Source organism: Balaenoptera physalus (assembly GCF_965194825.1).
Source record: "Balaenoptera physalus genome assembly, chromosome: 2".
Classification (NCBI taxonomy): domain Eukaryota; kingdom Metazoa; phylum Chordata; class Mammalia; order Artiodactyla; family Balaenopteridae; genus Balaenoptera; species Balaenoptera physalus.
The window spans coordinates 134,081,928-134,104,375 of NC_138883.1; the positions used below are offsets into that span (position 1 = coordinate 134,081,928).

The 22,448-nt window shown below is 39.2% G+C and overlaps 1 long non-coding RNA gene across 4 annotated transcripts in view; it reads left to right on the forward strand.

The window, feature by feature from the left end:
• Positions 1-22,448, forward strand: part of LOC309654680 — a 128,862-nt gene that overhangs the window by 94,665 nt on the left and 11,749 nt on the right. Inside the window, exons 3-4 of one of the 4 annotated variants that reach the window (XR_014260396.1) lie at positions 785-1,033; positions 8,578-18,638. This is a non-coding gene — a long non-coding RNA (uncharacterized lncRNA). Of the gene's footprint in view, positions 1-784; positions 3,226-8,577; positions 18,639-22,448 lie in introns of those variants that run through there. The other 3 variants (XR_014260398.1, XR_014260395.1, XR_014260397.1) reach the window with 3 other exon arrangements.

Below are 22,448 nucleotides of genomic sequence, written 5' to 3' on the forward strand. Positions count from 1 at the left end.
AATTATGTGTCTAATTGGAACAGCGAAGTGTCTTAGTTAAAAATATTTTTTTAAAAAAGATCTCACTATTTCCTTCCAAACCTTCTCCAATTCAATTGTGTTTACCCTTGGATCTGCATTATTGGTTAGGTGACTAGATTGATTAAGGACAGACAGGGATACAGATTTCCAGCTAAAGAAACTCTTATCAAGGGATTAATCAGCTGGTAAACTGAATTACAAACATATAAGCCAAAAAATGGTATTTTTTAGTAAGATCTTTCACAGTATATTCCTTAACTATGTTTGAAAACTACATTCACAAGTTACATCACATCTCTAATAAACTCTGCACCGTGAGCTGCAGAACCTTCCAAGATAGTCTGCGGAGTGTGTTGTATTTTCCACATTTCTATATTTAAAACAAATTCCCTGCCCGCCCACCCACCCCCTTGTTGAATTCAGGGAAAAACAAATAACTCATAAGCTTTGCACTGAAATGAGTTTGTTTTGCTTTCATGCCTAGTATCGCTTTTGAAATTGTTCAGCAGTAAAGAAAAGCGAAGGCTGCTGGTATTAGCTTTAAACACCAGCTACAAACATATTGTCTTCCTATTTATTCTAGGTTTTATTTACCCCAAATCAAGGCACAATATATTTATTTATAATGAGTTTTATAATGGGTTTATTTCACATATGATATCTGAAATATCATACATATGAAACAAACCCATTCTAAAGAGAACTCAAAGTATAAGAAAACTAAGAATTCTGACTTTGGTGTTTTGCTATGTCCGTTTTGCAGATGGGGAAACTGAGACAAGATCTTGGCCAGAAGATTACTCATCATGTGCATTAATAGCAAAAGCAGCTGGAAGACTGGGAGATTTTACCATCAGGAAACATGCACAAATACCACCATTCCCAGAAAGCCCATCCAAGCTGTTTTGTCAAAGGTGTGTCTGGGAGGTGGTGGCTGGAAAAGATAAATGCAAACTGAATCTGGGGGGCATCTCTTCGTGAGGAGCAGGAGGAAAAAAATAGTCATGCACAGGTATGTTCCTATTTTAAAAGAAACCCCGTCCGAGACACAGAACTTGCCTGCTTCTCTGAAGAAACAAGGCGGATTATTTCAGCTCTCTAGGGCTTGGAAAGTGTGTTTGCAAGAGCACCCTCATAGCTGCAATAATAAACATCTCCAGCTGCAAGAGCTCTGCTAAACAAGCCTGGGCAACACAGTCCAAATTCCTTTCCTTTGACCATCTTAGATGTCCCCTGCAAGAGGCAAGTCAGGGAGCCGGCCCTGGAAGGGTCCTTCCAGCCCCGCGCAGCCCTGCGCTTCCCCAGAAACACACGCCCTCCCCCAGCCCGCCTCTCCACTTTTGTTTTATTTACGAATATGTTGCCAGAATTCCAATGAGTTATCTATTCTGTGGCCCCGTCAATTTTCCCACCGAGGCCTTGTCGCCGGCTGACTCAGGGTCCAGTCGCAACAGTGAGAAGAAAAGACCAGAGCAAAAGAATTCTTTTCAACTTTTTTTTTTTTTTTTTTAGGTTTCACTCATTTCTCTCTCTGCTTCCCCCCAGCCTTCTTGAGCTCCTTTACCCCTTTCTGTTACAAGATCGCTCAAATTGAAGCCCTGGAGGATCCTATAGGGAATGCATAGGATCCCTGGGAGAAAAAAGCCCCCAACAAGCTATACACCAGATGTATAACGTTATATGGTCAAACTGGCAAACACAAAAGCCGAAAAACAAAAGGCGTGAATTAGGGAGAGGCATTCAAAGGCGTGTTTTCAAAACAGCCCGGCCAAGAGCCTGGATCCCCCTCCTGAGACTAAATGCTTGAAAGAAAAGGTGCTAAAGAAAGAAAGGAAAAGAAAAAAAAAAAAGCCCATTTTTTCTAATTAGCTGAGGCCTAACAGGCACTGAATTTCGCAACTAGTTTTCATCAAGGGGGTTGTGGCTAGTGAAACTGAAAAAATGTGCTTTTGAAACCTGTGATGGAGGCCTTCCTTGGACCTAAGCTAGATTCAGTCCTCGGGCTTTTTTTTCCCCCTTCCCTGGCTTTTTGGATCCTGCCTTGCTTCCTAGGTCCATCCCACTTTCACACCTTTCCCCCAAAGTATAAATATTATTTAGGTTTAAAAAGAGAGCAGGAGAAAAAGCCACAATGGTGTTCCCACCCCTCCTTTCTGTCTCGTTGGAAGGGGGCTTCTCCACACCAGCAACAGCCCTCTGAGTCGCTATGAATCTCATTCCAAAGCACCGCCAACAGCCAAGGGGGAAAAGGTGTCACTGCAGACCGAGGGCGTGTGTGTGTTTTCCGTAAATGCTGGGATTAAGATGAAAAACCGTCCACCACTGTGAATTTAGATATTTGGAGAATGATCTCTCGCTGTGAGTTTTTTCCAATGCAACAAGGCAGTGTTCAAGACAGCAAAGTGGATTGCCCAGCCTTGAAAAAGGACACAGGCAGACAAGTTGAATTTTTAGAACATTCTTACTGAAAGGGGACACAACGGTGTCGTGGCCAGAGACTGATTGGTCTTCCGCTGTCTGACAGATTATGAACTTGCATTCTTCAATGTCATTTCTAAGAAGAAAATAAAACAGAACTCGTGGGTGAGAGTTGGTGGGCAGCCCGAGTTTTGCAGGGAGGCAACTTTAATTGCCACACTGTCTGGCTTGGATGCCTGTGGTCCTGCGTGGTGTGTTTTAATAGCAAACACTTGTTCTAATGAATTAGCCTTATTAGGGGCTTCTCATATTCTTTCATAAAGAGCAGAGCTATTCTGAACTTCTGAATGCAACAGTCTCTTGATATTCTCACACAGATAGCTGTATGTGGGATTGCATTTCCTCCCCTGTATTTTCATAAGGTTCATATATTTTTTTTCATGGCAGAAGAGTGAGAGGCAGAAAGATAAGAAAAGTACTGGGCTTGCAGGTACAGGCCATACACCCAGGGCCATCAAAGACACTTGCAAACTCGCTGAAAATGTATTTGCATTTCCAGCTGAACAATCTGGATCTTAGTCACCTCCTGCATATTTTTTGGATACCCTCGTGGCATTGGATAAAACACATTCATTAGCTTTGATTAACCTTCTTTAACTAGAGTTAAAAACCTGCTGTAGGCAGCTCAGCTACCAATGCAGCTTTAAGATACTTTATCATGTTTAAGACCCAATTACTGTTGCAGTGAATAAGAATAAAACATCACAATAAAATGTGGAACAAACAGCCACTCTAACATGCACGGCAAATAATCATTAATTTATAACAGCGACTTTCCCATTTCTATGGTTCGTCTGATGGCTGCACTTAATTCAGGTTGAGTACTCTGGAATCTGATGCTCATAGAAGAAACTAGTTCCCCTGCCTCATTGATGTTGACTTTTTTTTTTTTTTTTCTTCTGTCTTACTGCTTGAGTTTGGAGTCTCAGCAGGCTCTTTTAAAAAGTTGAAAAGAAAACAGACAGAAAAGGGGAAACTAAATCTAAAACGGATTCTGTAGAACTAGGTCTGTATGTGAGAGAGCAGATTGAAGTGTGATGGGACTTCAGAAATTGAGAACAATTTGTCAACAATTGGAAACATTTAAATATTAAATGTTAGAAAATTTAAATATTAAACACCGGCCAGTAAAATCAGCACTGAGCTATTTAAAAAAGTTATTTCTATAGGATCTGCTAACTTTTGAAGAGCGATGGCAAGGTTTGTGCACTTTGTGTAGAAAGAAACAGAGCTAGAGCATAACTCCAGCACACAATGAGTTAATTTTGGACAGGATTTGACTGAACCGGGAATAATGAACAGTGAGATACTGCAGCTTTCAGGCAAAACAGAGTAACAACAATTAAAAAAAGAGAGAGAGGGAATAAAGGGGGGAAACAATCTCCAGTCAGTTAAATAACAAGAGCAGTCCAGTGTTTGAAACAGATAAAGCAGAGGCCACCAGGAACGCTGCTGTTCCCATTGCTTGCTTTGTGCCTGGATGTGGAAAGCCTACAACATTTGTGAGCCAACTGACTGCGGGTTTCTTCTCATCTGCTTTAAAATATTTGGTGTTGTCGTATTTCCATAATAACCACAACCACACTCTCCCCTCCGAAAATTCCCCCACAACAGCAGATGTGTGTTCTAAAAGGAAATGGAGACACTGATATAATCAGACACTAGTTAGAGCGCTTTCATACTAAATTCTCCAGCAAATTCCCAGCAACAAAAAAACTCTCCACCACTGATGGAATTAATCTAAGATCCTTGATTATTTGAAGTTCTAGAAGTTTTCATTTTGCATTTTGTTGGTGAATGTATAGGGCTTTATTTATCAAACTGCAGCGTAATTTTCCCTTCAGTTTGAGGCTGTGATTGTGAAACAAATAAACTGAAACTTACGGGCCTGTTCTCTCCAAATTTAGTTCCATTATCACTTCAAGAATGCACACTACTTGATGATACAAAATAGGTGTATGTAGCTGGTTATTTAGTTGCTAAATCAGCAGTATGTTGGGTCTTTTATTGTCAGGTGTGTGTGTGAATTATAGGGCAGCAATACATCTTCCAAGTATTTAAGATTTTCCATTTTAAAGTGAGAAAATATGAATGAAGTTTTGCGAAGGCTTAAATAAAAATAAGACATTTTAAATAAGGGCACACTTGAAAATAAGTTGGGATGGGGTAGTAGTGGTTTTTAAAATACCATATTTTATCAATATTATACTTCCATCATAGCTATGGCTTTCTGGTATGTATCGATATGCACTTAAAGTATATTATGTGTCCTACAGATACTCTCGAGCATAAAAGAACATGAAATATATTTGACTGTTTTTGGCAGGAAATAATTTTGGCCATAGTGCTGTAGCCGCTGCGTTTGACTTAGAATAGTTTAGTCAATCTTCTTCCTCTGAACATATTCTTAGAATATGTCTACCTCACTGAACTGTAGTTGGGGGAGGAAAGAAGAATTGAATTAAAAAAAAATTATTTATGGTGAGTATCTCTTTGGCTTCCTGCCTCTATATCCTTCTAACCTTAGAAGCTGGAACCACTTAACCCCAACCTACAGGTCCAGGCTGAGATGACTCTGGAAATCATCCTGACCCTGGGCCGGGGGAATTCAGGGAGCTGTAGACCAGAAGTTCATCAGCCAGGCATGAAGTCCCCTTGGCTGCTGGACAAAATCTATTCCCCATTCCTAGAGGACAGGTTCCAGGCTTATTCCACAGGACAAGCCTTTAACTCTTAGCCTCGTTGAATATACTTCCTCCTGCCCATGAGTCCCAATTCACTCATTGTCTTGCTCTCTATATGGTACCCCTGTTCTGAGCACCATTGAATAAGTTCTCCCAGAGCCTGGCATGCTTTCCCGTAACTCTAGTGCTCAAGACTAGAGTTCAAACTGGCTTTGCTGTACTTCCTAAATGCTGATTGCTCTCTGTCTTAGACATCTCTCCACACCTGTTGCCAGACCTCCCTGAAGCCTTACTTTGTCTTCCTGCTTTGGTAGGAACCAGTGAACTACTCTTGGACCTTTCTAGAGGTCTAAACTTTTTAAGGATCTGTTCCTTCCTAGATCAGCATCTGCTACTCTGTCGGAAACCCAGGTTCTGGCCAATTCTGCACTGTCTGGCCTCTCTCATAACTGGAGAGAGTTCCTAGCACAGAACATAAAGAAAGATGAAAAGACAGTGGCAGGAATCTTCAAGAATCTTCCTTACATGTCTCCCTTGTCCTAATTACCTTCAGATATCTGAATATCTTCTAGATTCTTAATCCCTTTGTAATTGTCCAGACTCCACTTTGAACACTAATCATTATGTCCACCAAAACTGTGGGAATTTTGTCTCCAGCATTCCAGTATAATCCAAATGCCAGCTCTGCAGAAAACGTGTATAATCCATGGCTTCAAACAAGGAGCATCAATGTACTTTATACAAAATCAGTAGCCATCTGTAGCCATCAGTGAGAGATGTTGGCAGGCTAGCTAATTTCAAAAGGAGGCAGCCCCTCAAGTCTGGGGTTTGAGAGTTATCAGGAGAGGGGAGAAGCCCATTCTTGAGACTCCTTTGTATAATCAAAGAGATAAGACTCACAGCATGTGCCCACGAGACAGACCATACTGGGCTCCTAACATACTACCTCCTCATTCTTAATGTGGAGCAGACCATGAAGCTTTGGTAGCAAGTGGTGACATTATAAGACCCACCAAGATGGTGTCAGTTTCTACCTGCCAGAATAATTGCCTCCTAATAATTGCCCTTTGATACATATCCATGTGTCATCTCGGATAACTGACAGCTGAGTAATGATGGGAAAGGTGATTTGAATAGAATAGCTTTTCCTTGCAAATTTTCATCTTAGAACTTTTAAATCAATGGTTCTCAAGACTGACTACAATTAGAATCACTTGGGAAACTTAAGAAACAGAAACAAGCAAACAAAAATACATAGATGCCCAAGTTCCACACCAAAGGATTGGGTTCAACTGGTCTGGGGTTGGGATAGTCATGTAAATTTGATTTAGAGAAGTTCAGGGATTCTTTCTGTTTCTACAAGATTGAGAGCAGTACTTTACATCTTCAGAAAGCGGAATATGAGCAAGCTATTGCTCTGCTGAACAATGTAAAACCCCAAATGATTACTGACTTTCATCATCACCGAAACTCCGTTTTCCATGCTTCTAAGACCAACACCTTCTCCAGACAGCTGACAGAGGACACGATAGTCTTGCCAACCTACACACACCCTTCTCCAAGGACCTACACTGTATAGTTAAGGCACAAGTACGAATTTGTGGACCTTTAAAACAAAGGACCCTTTCCTTAAATCCCAACTAACCCTTGCCTAACCACCTCCCTGACTTTTCCAATCCTGGCTCTTTCTTTCCAGATCACTAGAGCCTGATTTGTTCATTAAAAACAGAAACCCATCCTGCCCTTCTCCTGTTACTGTACTGTCTGCTTCTATTCCTGGAGAAGCTGCAGAAATATCCTGCTGTTGATACTGCTGGTGATCAGGCCCAGAGTCAGAGTTTGGGCAAAGTTTTCAGTTCGCTTCAAGCTTTAGAAACTGCTTCCTATGCCAGCATCCTTATTTTTCTTCCCCAGTTACAACATCCCCTGGTGGAGGAACAAGCTTTGTCTTCTTCCCTGCTACCAGATTCAGCCCCAGTCTTTGGAACCTTGATTCTAGGTCTTGGTAAGCCAGGAAACCAATAAAGGCTTATTATTCATTAGTAAGCTCTAGATATGAAAATGAAATCCCGCAGAAAAATAAAATTTTTCACTAATTAGCTCTTTACTGTCCCCCGCCCCAAGTCATTCTCTAATGAGAAGGAAATACAGTCCTTGGCTGCTAGCTCACTGAGTCTGTAGCTGTATAAGAACCGGAGACTTCTTATAAATTCATGGGCTCTGACAATATCTAAGAGTGGCATGGCACCTTGCAATTTAGATAACACTTTTACGCACATTATCTCATTTAATCTTCACAAGAAAGTGGCTGATTCTCGTATATAAAAATAAAAAGAGTGGGCACAACACTTAACTACAAAGCATTGTTGAGAGGATGAAATAAGGTGACACTTAGTGAGGTACCATACAGATACTCCGTAGATACCTTTTTCCTTCCTCCCTGGAATGTACCCATTGCTTATACAATGCTAACCTGTACAAGGTAGTTGCCACATTATATTTTTTTTCCTCTCTTTTGGTATAAATAGTGTACAAAGTAGGAAGATGGGCCAGGTGACTCTTAAGGTCTCTCCTAGTTCTTTGTTAAGATTCTTTATTAATTACCTAAGCATACATTAGGATATTTCTAAATTATTTTTTCCCTGGGATATTGCATGTTTTTAACTATATCACTGATCAAAAAAATGTAATTTGATGTTAGACCTCAGTACAGGGTAGCGTTCAAGGATTCTTCTCTTCTGTTTCAAGTTTTCAAGTGGTTTTCTTGAGCTGGTACACAATCACTGCTCTAGTCCTGTATGTAAAGAGTGTACCTTTAAGGTAACCTGTGCCCCATTGCTATTTTGTTTCCTAGAAATTATTATGAGATTACATGGCTTCATTAAGGTTTCCATAATTTCTTAGGCTTGATGACTCATTCACAAAAATGAAGAACAGAACTTCAAAACCAGAACTCATTAACCAGAATTATGAAAATCATAACTGATTATGATGTGTGGAAATCCGTTCATGATAAATGTATGAAATTCCAATATGAAGGAAGGGGGTACCAATTCATTGTGTCACCCAGGGATCACATCGGAGAGAGATCCATCCTCACTCCTGAAGCCAGGGTTTAAAGTTCCAGACTCTTTATTAATTGCAGGCAATCAATAATATTGGTCTGAACAATTCACTCATTCATTTAATAAATATGAAAGCAACAACCATCTTGTGCCCTGTTTTGTGCACTGTGGGCTCAGCAGGGAACAAACCATGAGTTTCCAAACTGAACTATTGGGTTTCCCTATTTTAACCAGGAGCTGGTCAAATTTTTCAAGAACTAAGGTAGGTGACAAAAATGATTTGTGATTTTCTGATAATATCCAAATCCACGGTGCTGTTTATGTTTTAGACAAATGACAGCAAAAGTGAATCAAATGATACATTTGTCCCTGGGAAATCCCATTGCCGTTACTGATGGTCATTGCTGGAATCTGCATACAGAGGCAGCTCTCTACAGATGACTGAGACAGAGCTAGCACGTGATGTGTTTGGGCACACGATGGAGAAAGGCTATGAAGACCCTGCTTGATTTCCCTTTGGTGCTTATGGAGAAACATCAAGGTTATAAAAGCTTCAAATAATCTCCCCCAACCCCGTCTTCTATTCCATTCCCTAATTTTTATGAAATGACATTTAACATTTTGACTTTGCTTAAAATAAGGAGATTTTTGCTTTTGTTTTTGCTTATTCTTTTAAAATAAGCCTAACTTTGATCCAGTCAATAAAAGTCAACCACAGAGCAGATAAAAATAAGTGTCTGAAGGTATGGTATGTTTCTCAGACTCTGGAAGTGACTTGAATTAGATTCAAGAAGGCAATGTACTCTTTCTTGTTCTGATATAAACCAACAAATAAACAATTTGAAAAGCTCAGTTCTGCAGACATGAGACATCTGGATACTCTAAAAAAGAAGCCACATTCTTGGCAGTGTGTCCAAACTTAGGATCCAAATCTTCTGAAGTTCACACATCACCCTTGTGACAAAATGCTGTCCTGTCATGATGTGTCTCCATAATGTCATGTCAACATTGTCTGTTCTGCAGAACATCTCGTTTAAAAGTTGACGACCTAAGGGGAAATGTAGTTTTATCCCATAAGGCCCCAAAATTTGATCCTATTTGTTCATTATGCACAGAAGGTACTCTATGTAATATGCAGCTCATGATGAGAATGCTTGAAAAGGTCATTGGCTTAGTTCAAATAAACAAAACACATTCTCTATAACTTTCTGGCATGCTAGTCAGAGATTTAGAGCAGTGAGAACACTGTTGAGTGTAATGAAAAAATCATAAGGCCAGTTTGGTTAGGTTTAGGGTAAGACTATTTTTAGTATCCTGAAAAATTGCTGGAAAGAAGGGAGTGGTTTGTAAAGTAAAATAAATAAAAACTGGCCATGATGTCATGTTTTCAAATAGGCAGTGATTAATTATTTTAAATGAGAGTCACCTTTAAGTCAGTTGTACCCTTTTCAGGTCTAATTGGTAGAAACCACTGTCATCCTGAGACCCTGGTTCTACTGTTCTCAGTGCAAAGTTTTCTGTCACTTGAGACTTGGTGGCAACAGAAGGAGAAAAGAGGCTTTTCATGCTTTAGAGAAATTTCCCAAAGCCTCATGCTGAGAGAGGAAAAGCAATCAAAATATTATTTAAGGAGATTTCTTATTTTAAAAGCCCTTAAACCTTGTATTCAATAGATTTGTATTTTATATTTTTGAAAGACCTACTATGTGCTCAGCTCTTTACATATATTTTTAATTTAGTCCTCCCAATAATTCTAAATCTATACCAAATACAGTGTAAACTACTATATTCATGAGAAAAAACTGAGTTGCAGGGCTTAAATAACTCCCCCAAAGTCAGAATTAAGCCCCAGAACAGCTTTTTTTCCCCAAAGCTCAGTCTTTTGACTACCCATAATGCTTCTTAATAATGAATGAAAGCAAGGAGTCCCAAGATGCCCCCAGAAGAATTTCAAGTCTTGTAACTGCCAACCAACTGAATGGTGACATTAAGTTATTTTTCAAGTATGGCTTCACCAGGTGCTGAGTTCATGGACTCAAAAAGAAATCAGGTGTGAAAAGAAATACTGGGTATGTTTGCAGTGGGCTTTAGCTAAAGAGCACCTTGAAAAAGCTGATGGTTTTTCAAGGCCAACTGCTAGATTTATGGGGAAGGACTTGCCTAACAAACTTGTGAAAGTTCCCTGCAGGTATTATAGCATGCTCAGCCAGGAAACACACTGCATTCTGTACCCCATCAAAGAAAAGCATTTGATAAGACTTCATATCAAAGTGTACTGCTTGCAGTAAGAAGTCAGGCTGTGGTGAGACTTGGAGACCAAATCAGGGCTCAGAAGGAGCCAACATGAGATGCCTTCTCCAGCTTGAAAGAATCTTCCAGCAAGGCAGCTCAGGGGACTGCTTTCCAAAGCTCTCCTGTTTACATAAGTAGTCAAGGACTTGGGGAACAAAAATGCCAAAATGAAGATCCAAAGGGTAAGAAGAACACCCAGCTGTGACATAAGAAGTCACCTCTCTGTATTTATGGTTTTGTCTGTTGTTGCAAATGGTGTTGTGGGTGTGAGGTGGACCACAACTTCCCCTGGGGGTGCACAAAGCCTCCTCAAATGCCTATGCTCTTCTAATGGAAGTGGAGACTAAGAAAAAAATAAACCAGAAAACCTCTCCAGAATTCTACTGATTACAGACTAGACAAAACATCGAGTGAAATGCTAACTTAGAGGTTTAAAGAGAATAAGTGGTGCTTTTCTAACCTATCGATGACATATGGAATAAAAATAATTTAAACTTATAAATAATGAATGTTGATCTCTGTTGTATTAATTGTCCTTAACCAAAGATTTTGCCCACGTCATATGTTGGAGAAAAACAAACGAATAAACCGACAACATACACACACACATCCCAAGTAAGATAATATTAAAAGTTTGGGGGAAACATAATTATACTTGTCAAAAAAGTGTTGATGCAATGGCCTATTAGTTTCAGAATATAAAGTTGATCTCATGTGTTGAACAACCTAGAGCTTATTTTTTTAGCCCTTTCAAATAATGGCAACTTGAAGCATACTTGGCTTTGTATAAGATAAATGTGACATTGACCAGATCATATTTGCATATAGTCATACATATGCATGTATTGTCATACATAAGCATATATTTATGTGTTTATATTGATGATGCAATTTGTAAAATGCTGTCACACCTCTTGTCCCAATGATCTTCTCATCAAACATATGAAGTGCTTATTCTCCAACTTCTCTAGGCAGATTTCAAAAATATCCTGACTATCTCCAAAATGCTAAGTTTATACCTCAGTTAAAAATCTTAGGAAACTCCCAAAATGAAGTTTCTCATATGCATGTGAGAAACTGTGTTCTCACCATATTTGTATTCCTGGGTCATGCCTGCTCCATACAGACTCCTGGGTTCCACTAGAGAGACCCCAAGATAGTGAGTTTCCAGCTAGAGAACATGAGGATTTTTAGGCATTTGGGCAATACTGATGCACCCAATACCTATCCTGGCATCTGGGAAACATTTTGCAGGCTGCCCCATCTCCAGTGCCTTGAACATCATGTGCCTCATTGAAACTCCTGCAAGATTTTTGAAGGGCCGTATACAAAAGGCACTCCAAAAATGGCAGTTAGGAAATGGTAGGCTTAGGACTTGAACTCAGGTCTTGAATTCAGGAATTGAAGCTGGGTCTGTTTTGTGTTCTCAATATTAGGGTATTAAATCTTTCCTTTTACTCAGTGAAGATTTCCAATCTGCCCTTGATTCTTGTGTTCAGGCATTTGAATTAGGGGTGGGGTAGGGTAGAGGGACACAAAAACAATTTAACCATATGATTTCACTTTGGCATTTTAATCTCTCTTCTGCTTTTTGAGCCTGAATTACATTGCCCCAAAGAAATAGATTAAATTCACCAAGCATTTACTACTGCTCACCTACTCTATGCAAGGAACAGCTGCAAAAAAAGAGTAGCTGTCACAAACTATTCTGCCTGTTTATTCGTTGCAGGCCTGAGTATGTCATAGTTCCTGAACTTCTTCTGCTTTAAATAAAACCATGGAAAGAGCAATGAGCTCCAGGGTTAGGGGACATGTTTTCAAACTTAGGACAAATGGGAGTCCAGAGGAGAACACCTTAATATACCTTTTGGAACTGATTAGTTTGTCTGTTCTTGAGAACCAGTTAACTTTTCTTTCTGTGATCTACATGATGGAAAGTGGGTACATTTGATCAATTTCAGCTAATTCATATCAATCCAAAAAGATTTCAGTTGATTTGACTTGCCACAGTTCAACTTTATCACCAAGACAGATAGCATGGACATAGAGGTGCCATCCCTACTTTGCCCTGATGACACAACATCCACATTTTCCAGAAAATCAGTCTCACTATATTTTTCAGTCTTGCTCCATTTCATCTCCAGTTGTGTAGACCCAGCCTTAATGTATCTAAACCAAATGAGGTGTGATTTCTCTCCCAATAGGACTCAGCACTTTAAATACCTTTAAAGAACTGGGAAAAGTGTGATTTTTGTTTTTACATCCAGAAAGAAAAAAATAAGACAGTGGAGGTGTCTTTCAAACCACTGCTAAAATTGGAGGATCAGCTGAACAAGTCTATGGAGAGAATACTTAGTCAACTATATCATTTCTCCTACTGTTTACTATCCGAAAGAATGAATCAATTAAATATTAAGTTAACACAGTTCATGAAGACTATTTTATAAAAATGATTATGAACTTTAGAAAAGAGACCTGCTTAATGAGTACTTATACTATAAAGTTCATATTTGGACATTGTCCGTTTATTTTTTAGTAATCTGAAACATTTAACTTAAACTTCATTTCTCATTTCTGCCCAAACGAGAAGAATCAAAAATACCATGAAGGCGCATGAAATTTCCAGCTCACATTTCCAGTCTCCAGAGGTTTGAAAAACTTCATCTATCTATTTGAATGTCTTGGTCATGATCCAAATGGAATTTGAACTTTAGATATTTGAGACTGACCCACCACTGTTTTAAGTCCAAATTGGCCACAGAGAACCCTATGGACTATTAGCTCATTGTTTATTCTTGTAAATTATAAATATTTTTAAAATCCCAAGTTCTGAAGTTAGAAGGGACATTTTATATCTGTCAGCCATTGTCACTTTTTTTCTCTCCTGTTTTGGGTGTTGGCCGTATATCTGAAAGTTGAGTGGGTAAAACAATCAGTAATATTGACAGGATGATGTATTCTTGTCTTAAACCACATTTCTCAGCCCTTTCAGTTCTCAGGAGACAATGGGAAATGTACTTATCAAAACTCTATTCTAAAGATCTCATTGTTCCAAATATTTAGTTTAAGTCAAATCATTACTCCATATGCCCAGTGAAATAAAATTTTACTTTCTCAAGGTATGATGGAAAGGCTATATATCATATACATGTCTTCCTCTCTTCCTCTTAGGATATTGTTATTAGAGCAAAGCAATATAACTGTGCATAATTCCATATATATATATATATATTATATGCATAGATAATATGGAGGGAAGAGAGATATCAAAGTCGTAAAAACAACTCACACAGAGTAAGAATTTCATAGAGGTATGCTCAAGCTGAAGTCCCTTTGTTTCTACTGCCTAGTCTTCATCTGCAATGTTCACACCCTTCCTTTCTCATGGTTACACCTTTCCCTTCTTCAGATCTGCTTCTTTTAGCGAAGCGTTTTTGACAATCCCAACATGGAATTCTTTCTTCTTAATGTCTTAGCCTGTAAGGGTTGAAACCATGCCTTGCTGGTTATTCCATTTATAACTGTTTTTTTCATCAGTAGTTTTTGCATAATGATAATAGATACACCCAACTATTTAATCATGCTAAGCGCTTGGACAAACATTATCCCATAGATTTTTATAACTGCTCTGTGAAATACACAAAACAGGTAATATTGTCTCTATTCTTCATCTAAGAACATAGTGACCTTGGAGAGGTTGGCACAAATTTCCATAACTGATTTGTGAAGACTCAAGAATCCAAGCCTGGTGTGTGGATCCAACAGAAAGCTCTTGCCGGTCCCCTCTCAGGAGCTGCAGCAGGGATGTGAGGGTGTAGTAGGGATTCAGTGCACTTGGGATGATCACTTGCCTGAATGCCCAAATGAACATACACTTACATTTTTAAATGCTTGAGTCATTGAAAGTGTATGCATATCCCAAAGCATAAACTTACTTAGAATCATGCATGTTGTCTAGAATAAGAAAGAAATAGAACAAGGAAGTATAAAATTACAACAGATCCATCCTGGTTCTCTGCATTTCCTCAGTGACCCATGTTGTTCGACTTTCCTATATGCTATTGTTAAGCAGAGAGGAAGTTTCTTCTTACACCAGAGGTAGCAAGGATAAGAGCCATAGGAAACAAAACATTCTTCAGGAGAGCCAAGCTTGGGCCAAGGAAGAGGGAGTTGAAAGTGGGCAAAAGAAATTCTACTTCACCTGTATTTCAGGTGTGCAAAGCCCTCAGTCTAGAAGAATAAGACTTATTGCTGCTCAGGCTTAAGGGACATACCACCTTTACATTATTTTCAGTGCAAAATACACTAAGCACAATGTGACAGATCATAACACTTTAAGAAAAGAAAGAACAAGATCTAAGTTGTTTCCAGGCTGACTCTTGACAGATTCACCAGGGAAAGGAGAGGGGAAGTGACTCTTGCCTTAGCCTGTTGGTGAAAGATCACAAGGTTGGCCTGGATACTATAAAGCTGAGCAAGCTCCATTCCAGCAGAAACAAATCTTTGCCATGTCATGGTTGCCATCGGATATCTTTAGTTTGAGTTTTTGATCCAATTTTCACAGCCAAAATAGCTCTATGCACCTCTGCTTGCTCTTTAAGACCCTCTAACCCTGCCTCTTAAAGGGTCTCTCTGTCCTGGGCCAGATTTGCAGAGATTCAGTTAAAAATCACAAGTAGCTGCTAAGGTCCAATTATCTCTTTACCAAGTGTTAGAAAGCATATAAAATTTAAATTTCCTCAATCACTAGGCACTTAGGCATCCAAAGGTTTAAAAGAATCAAATGACAGGAGTTCTGACCTTCAGTGTAAGGGGGGAAATAGTTCCAAGAAGTCACGTGATCAATACAGTGATGGTAAAAACTCCACTGCCACATAAAAGATAAGAGAACGATGTTCAGATCTTATCTTTGGGAACTTCATATATTTATGAGTGTTTATTTCATTAGGCCATTACAAGGGACAGAAAAAGGGCGCTTTTTATGGGTTGAAAAATTCCCACAAGACTCACAAACTCAGAAATTAGAAATGGAAAGACCATGTTGGGTTATGTAGGGCCAGTTCCCCTTGGCTTGGTCTCCCTGTTTCATCCCTTGCCTGAGTTTTATACAAACCAGTCTGACTCAAGCAGAGGGAATTCTCCCTCTTCCCTTGAGGTGTTATTTCCCAGCTGGAATATTTTTCTAATATTCAATCTGAATTGTTGTCTCATGAATTCATCATAAAATCATGAGATCTAAAAATGCCTTAAACCGTATTCATTTTTTCTTTAAATGGGAGAATTCAAAGGCTCTGTCAAAAACCTAGGTAACACATGGCAGTTAATAAATAAATCAAACCAAGACATGTTGGGCTCTCCTGAAGTCCACCAATGAGAAACAATTCAGATCTTATTGAGAAGGTGCTACAATGATAAAAATTCTGCATACAAAAGGGGGATAAGGTAAACTTACCATGAGCACTAAAAACCCCAAAGGAGATCCACTCTTTAAACTTCTATGATTGGACCATCTGGTGTTCTCAAGAGCATCTTAGTTGTGTTAAGTACCAACAGCTGGAAATGAAGTACAACCAGATCTATATACACAGGACCCACATGCAGCAAAACCTTACAGTCTGAAGTGCCCAGACCCATTCTTGGGCTGAACACAAGGAATTTCGCTAAATAAAAATACATTTTCTTTAGTTCCCTACACCCATTTCAGATATGATTTTAAAACAACACTGATACATTTTTTATAATTTTTTTTCTAAAGATTTTTTTGATGTGGATCATTTTTAAAGTCTTTTTGAATTTGTTACAACATTGCTTCTGTTTTCTGTTTTGTTTTTTTGGCTGCGAGGTATGTGGGATCTTAGCTGCTCGACCAGGGATCGAACTCACACCCCCTGCATTGGAAGGCAAAGTCTTAACCACTGGACCACCAGGGAAGTCCCACATTTTTTATAATTTTAATAATAATGTTTCATCATGAAATGGCTTGAGATGGAATAAAGAGTAAAAGCAATTGGAAAAGTTTAAAAAAAGGACTATTCCTTTGGCTGGTCTAATTATGGAATTTTAAATACTGGGATTTTCATGGGGGGTTTTAATGACCATTAGAAGTTTACTGTTTCTCCTTTCTTATGCTGAATTTTTTATCATTTAACACTTAGTTAATAGGATCTGCATCATTTCTCATTCGTGGACTTCAGGAGAGTGTTAACATGTTTTGATTTTACATATGGATTAACTGTTGTTTTATGGGAACATTTTTAATCTTTAGGATCTAGGCTTTTGACAGAGTCTTCGAGTTCTCTACTTTTATAACTGAATGTTAGTAGAAAGCTGCACATATTGTTTGAGTTCTACCCTCCCAAAGGAAGTGAGTCTCGTGAGTGAGTGTGTCTCCTTGTGGCTATTACTCATCACAAGGAAAAATAAAAGATGAAGAAAATCCATGCACAAGTATACTATCATGCGAGGATTGTATGGACTCTTTCAGAAGCCGATTAGTTAACAGGTAGGAGGAAAGAGTGGCTTCAGAAAGCTGGGTGCAGCAAACCCAGTGAATAACCCATGGAACATACCTTCTAAAGAGAAAGACAGATAACATGCAAACAAAGAAATACACAGAAGAATCCAAATTATGTGTGAGGATGTCAACCAATGCGCTTCTCTAGAGAATTGACAAGGTGGGTGAATGCTTCAAGAAGGGGAATAAGACAAAGGTCTCTGAGGAAGTTATGTTTAAAGTGAAGCCCAACAGATGAGGAGGATTTAGCCAAGGGGGGCGTAGAGGAAGAACGTTGCAGTCATATGTGCATTCAAGTCATGAGGTGGAAAGAACATGGAGGAACTTCTGGAGAAATTGTCAGAAGTTTTTGTGGCCAAAGCCCAGGAAGGGAGCACATGAGAGTGGAGAGTGAGTGAGAGGCCAGCACTGGACTGGGTATAAAGGACAGATGAGTAGGGCCTAGCCATGGAAGGGGAAAGGAAGCATCAAGGAAGACATGCAAGTGTGAGGTGTGTGAAATGGAGGAGCCAGGAGAGACCAGAATGTGGTGTATTGGGGATGGGGATGGGAAGCATGGAGATATCCAGTTTGGACTTCTTAAGTCCAAATATAGTGTCTGTGAGACATCCAAGGCCCTCCTCTTTCACTCCTCATCTCTTCCTCCCTCCCACCTTGGTTGAGCAATATGGGTTGGGGGACAAAACCAAATAGGATTCAGCTTCTTGCTTTAAGAAGATCACGATCTCCAGGAGGTGAGTGTGAAAACATAAACAGTCAACTAACAAGCACAGGGTAGTAAAATAGTAAAAGCTGGGTGCGAAGGGATCCAGTGGACAAGGAGAGAACAGCCACTTTCTCTAACCTAAGAATTGAAGGGGTTCATTGAAGTAAGAAGACGTAGCTCTACATATATTGAAGGGTATGAACGCTGGTTCTGCATTGAGAAAAAAAGGAAGAATACTTAAAGCAGGTGGAAGTGTAGATGAAAAGACTTGGAGGTACACAAGAAGAGAACAAAATCAGGACAAATTAAGTGATTCTGAGTGACCAAGCACAGAGTGCCTTGAAGGGAAGGTGTAGATTATTGAGAAGCCTTGAATGCCATGCTTAGGAGTTTGGTCTTAATCTTGCAAACAAAGGGTTAGCACAATGTGTTCTTTAGGACAACCACCCTGGCAGCAGCTGGGAAGAAGGTGTGGCTTGGTGAGAGCCAGTCCCTGAACTGTGAGGATGATTCCAGAAGCCATGATATGAACTCCCAGGGCTTGTGGTCTGTGGTTCCAAAGTATCACCTTCCTACTAAAGCCCAGTGATGGCTGGGACATGCTGTCATCTTTTTTTTTTTTTTTTTTTTTTTTTTTTTTTTTTAACATCTTTATTGAAGTATAATTGCCTTACAATGGTGTGTTAGCTTCTGCTTTATAACAAAGTGAATCAGTTATACATATACAATATGTTCCCATTTCTCTTCCCTCTTGCATCTCCCTCCCTCCCACCCTCCCCATCCCATCCCTCTAGGTGGTCACAAAGCACCGAGCTGATCTCCCTGTGCTATGCGGCTGCTTCCCACTAGTTATCTATTTTACATTTGGTAGTGTATTTTTTTTTTTTTTAACATCTTTATTGGAGTATAATTGCTTTACAATGGTGTGTTAGTTTATAACGAAGTAATGAAGAGACACATGCATAGAGAACAAGGAAGGCTATTTTATGAGTTAACAGTAATTCTGAGATTAATGGAGAATAGTATGGAGGTTCCTTAAGAAACTAAAAATAGAACTACCATACAACCCAGCAATCCCACTACTGGGTATATACCCTGAGAAAACCATAATTCAAAAAGAGTTATGTACCACAATGTTCATTGCAGCTCTATTTACAATAGCCAGGACATGGAAGCAACCTAAGTGTCCATTGACAGATGAATGGATAAAGAAGATGTGGCACATATATACAATGGAATATTACTCAGCCATAAAAAGAAACAAAATTGAGTTATTTGTAGTGAGGTGGATGGACCTAGAGTCTGTCATACAGAGTGAAGTAAGTCAGAAAGAGAAAAACAAATACCGTATGTTAACACATATATATGGAATCTAAAAAAAAATGGTTCTGATGAACCTAGGGGCAGGACAGGAATAAAGATGCAGACGTAGAGAATGGACTTGAGGACACAGGGAGGTGGAAGCGTAAGCTGGGACGAAGTGAGAGAGTGGCATGGACATATATACACTACCAAATGTAAAATAGATAGCTAGTGGGAAGCAGCTGCATAGCACAGGGAGATCAGCTCGGTGCTTTGTGACCACCTAGAGGGGTGGGATAGGGAGGGTGGGAGGGAGATGCAAGAGGGACGAGATATAGGGATATATGTATATGTATAGCTGATTCACTTTGTTATAAAGCAGAAACTAACACACCATTGTAAAGCAATAATACCCCAATAAAGATGTAAAAAAAATACTAACTCTGGGATTAGAAAAGACTCCTGGCTCCTATTTTCACCTACAGTGTCACAAACCTACTTTTGATGTTTCAGACTCTCCAAAATAAATAGACAAAACACTCTCTGAACCTTTATCTCCAGACTAAACCTGCTAACATAGTCTTAGATTATAGAGGATGATGAATGTACATTTTTCTAGTCATCATGCTAACATTCCTCAAACATAAAATACCGTCACTGTTATAAACTAAAATAAGCATTTACAGTTTCCTGAAGTTTTTTGAAAGTGCATCAGCAATTACATTTGAATTATATAGTCAGCTGAAATTCAAGGCCAGACTGAATTCCAAGGCTGATACATGGCAGCACATTAAAGTGAAGAGGCTACAGCTGGCCAGGCTTGGAAGGATTGGTTCTCTAAAAGGACAAATTGAGCAAGCTGTTGACAATGACCTTACGATGGTGTATTGTTCTGAGATTAGTTTCAAGAGAAAAAGAAAAGATTCCACAAACCCTAAATCACTTATTAGCTTAGGATACAACATGACTGATACTGTTCTCAGCCTAGAAATAGAAGTTCAAATTCTGACTCTCTGGGATATCTGCATTCAAGAAGAGTTCAAGTCCAAGACCAGTGGATCCAAGGAAGGAACAAGATGAATTCCATTTTTACTATAAATTTCAAGGGGGATTACTTCCAAAAGGAAAGAAAGAACATGCTGAGGTATGGAAACTGAAATCAATACACCCGTGGTGATGGATTCAATTGGAATAAGAAGAAAGTTCATTTGTGTATCAACAGCAAACTCCCTTGCTTTAAGATGATACTTTGAGGCAGCATAAATCTTATGGACTACTCATATATCCACAGCACTACACTTAGGCTGCTTTATCCAGGAGATATGAGAGGTTTGTCCATGATAGGGTTCTCACCTGGCCTTCCCTTTTGATTCACAACAAACACAGGCAAGATAGCAGAGCCAGCGAAAGGCTGGTTAGTTCCTTAAACCAGCTGCATCTGCAGTGGGAGAGAAAAGAATAATACTGTGATGGTGGCTTATTTGGTGTTATTGCCATTATTATATAAATGATCTAAAAGTCTTCTTTTTAATTGTTTAAGATATTTTCCCAGTCAACAGCAGAATCTTTCTTATTTTGGTCTCACACTTTGATTTGGAATCCAAGCAACTCACCCATAAGAACTAATACTGTTTTGACCAACAAACTCTCCCAATGGTCCGCCTCAGAAACAAGGCTAGTTAGTTTTAGTAGGTAAAAACCGTCAGATTTTATGAAGACATTACAGGTAGTAGATGACCTCACACAAGCCTACGGACACAGCATGTTGGTACTGTATAAAATCAGTTCTTTTGACAGGAAGTCAGAAAGTTTTTTACTCCATGCCTTCACTAGATTCTGGGCTGGTGGCCGTATTCAGAAAAGGTTGGCAAACTACCTAGAAATCAAGGTTTGCCAGTTGAGACAGTTTTACTTTTTTTTCACACCTTTTTTTTTTAAAAATGAAAACTTTTATTTAAGCAGAGGTTCAATCTAGAGCATGTGAAAAAAAGACATAACTACCAGCCTTTCTTAAGTGGGCACATCCCTGCACAAAGCTTCCCGGTGTGTGGCATGAACACTTTGATTCCCCAAAGATGGCCTTCCTCTTGTTGGACTTAATTTTGGAGGGAACTGGGGCAACATTTGGTGAAAGTCCTGTAAAATAGGTCACCTACCACAAGTGAAAGGAGAGAAGTCACTCAAACTGTAGCCAGGAGCAAGGACGTATCACAATTCCAACAGAATAGGATTTAGTGATTGTTACACAAGGACACTGTGTCCAAAGACCCTTTCAAAGGGCTCAAGAAAGAAGCCTTTGTTGGTGGGAGTGATTGAATCTGCCTCCGTTCCCTTCTTTTACACATTACAGTATCCCGTGACACAGCACGCATACCATTTAAGGGAGGTGGGCGTCATGTGATACAGCTTAATAAACACAAAGATGGAAGGTTGGTGTCCTGTTCCCAACCCCCGCCCTACTTGCTGTATCACATATTAAACATCACAGCACACTCTGTTCTGGGCACGACTAATGCCCAGGCATTAGCCTACCATTGAATGAATTAGGTACAGTACTCAGGCTAGCTTCGAATCAGCTTCTGTTATTTTTGTTAAGCCAACCTCTATGTTACCCCATCTTCATGTTTATTACCTGATTTCACTGTTTCTCAGAGACATGTGAGCCCAGGAAAATGGATCCTCCACAGGCACTTTAATCCTATGTTCTATCTTTTGGTGAAAAGTCACTTTTCAAACATGCTTCCAACTAGGTAGTATAAATGTCTATTTACCAAAATTATTTTTCTTTTGAAAACCAAGTTTAAAAATACGTATACATTGAATAAAAGGTATATCTTGAGATGGGTTTTATACTGTTATGTTCCCAGTTTTCAAGTGCATTCTTGATGGGGGCAGAGTCTCTAACCGTTTTAGAAGAGCGATAATGATCAATAGTTAATATTTATGTGACCTCTCATACACTTGTTGAATGATCAATAGTTAATATTTATATAACCTCTCCTGTACTTGTTGAATTACATTTTGCATGATTTTGCATCCTCAAGCCCCTTCACATAGTCAGAACATTTAGCCTATTACTCTGATTAATTGTTTTTTCTTCTGTAAGAAAAGCTAGTGGTATCATTGTTTTACAAATGAGACCACATGGAGTTACAGATCTGTATAACCTGTTTGAAATCAGATGGCAAATGGCATCAGAAATAGTTGGCATATGCTTTTAAGGAGCTGACTGACCCCAATCAGAAAGAAAGCATTTCCTTCTTAAGATAGATCACAAACTTAGTCTCAGCAATGCCAAATCATAAAATAATTAAAACACGAGTTGTTATATAATTTTCCACAGTGTGACATTTTGCCACGGACTATTTTGGCGTCAGTTAAGCAAA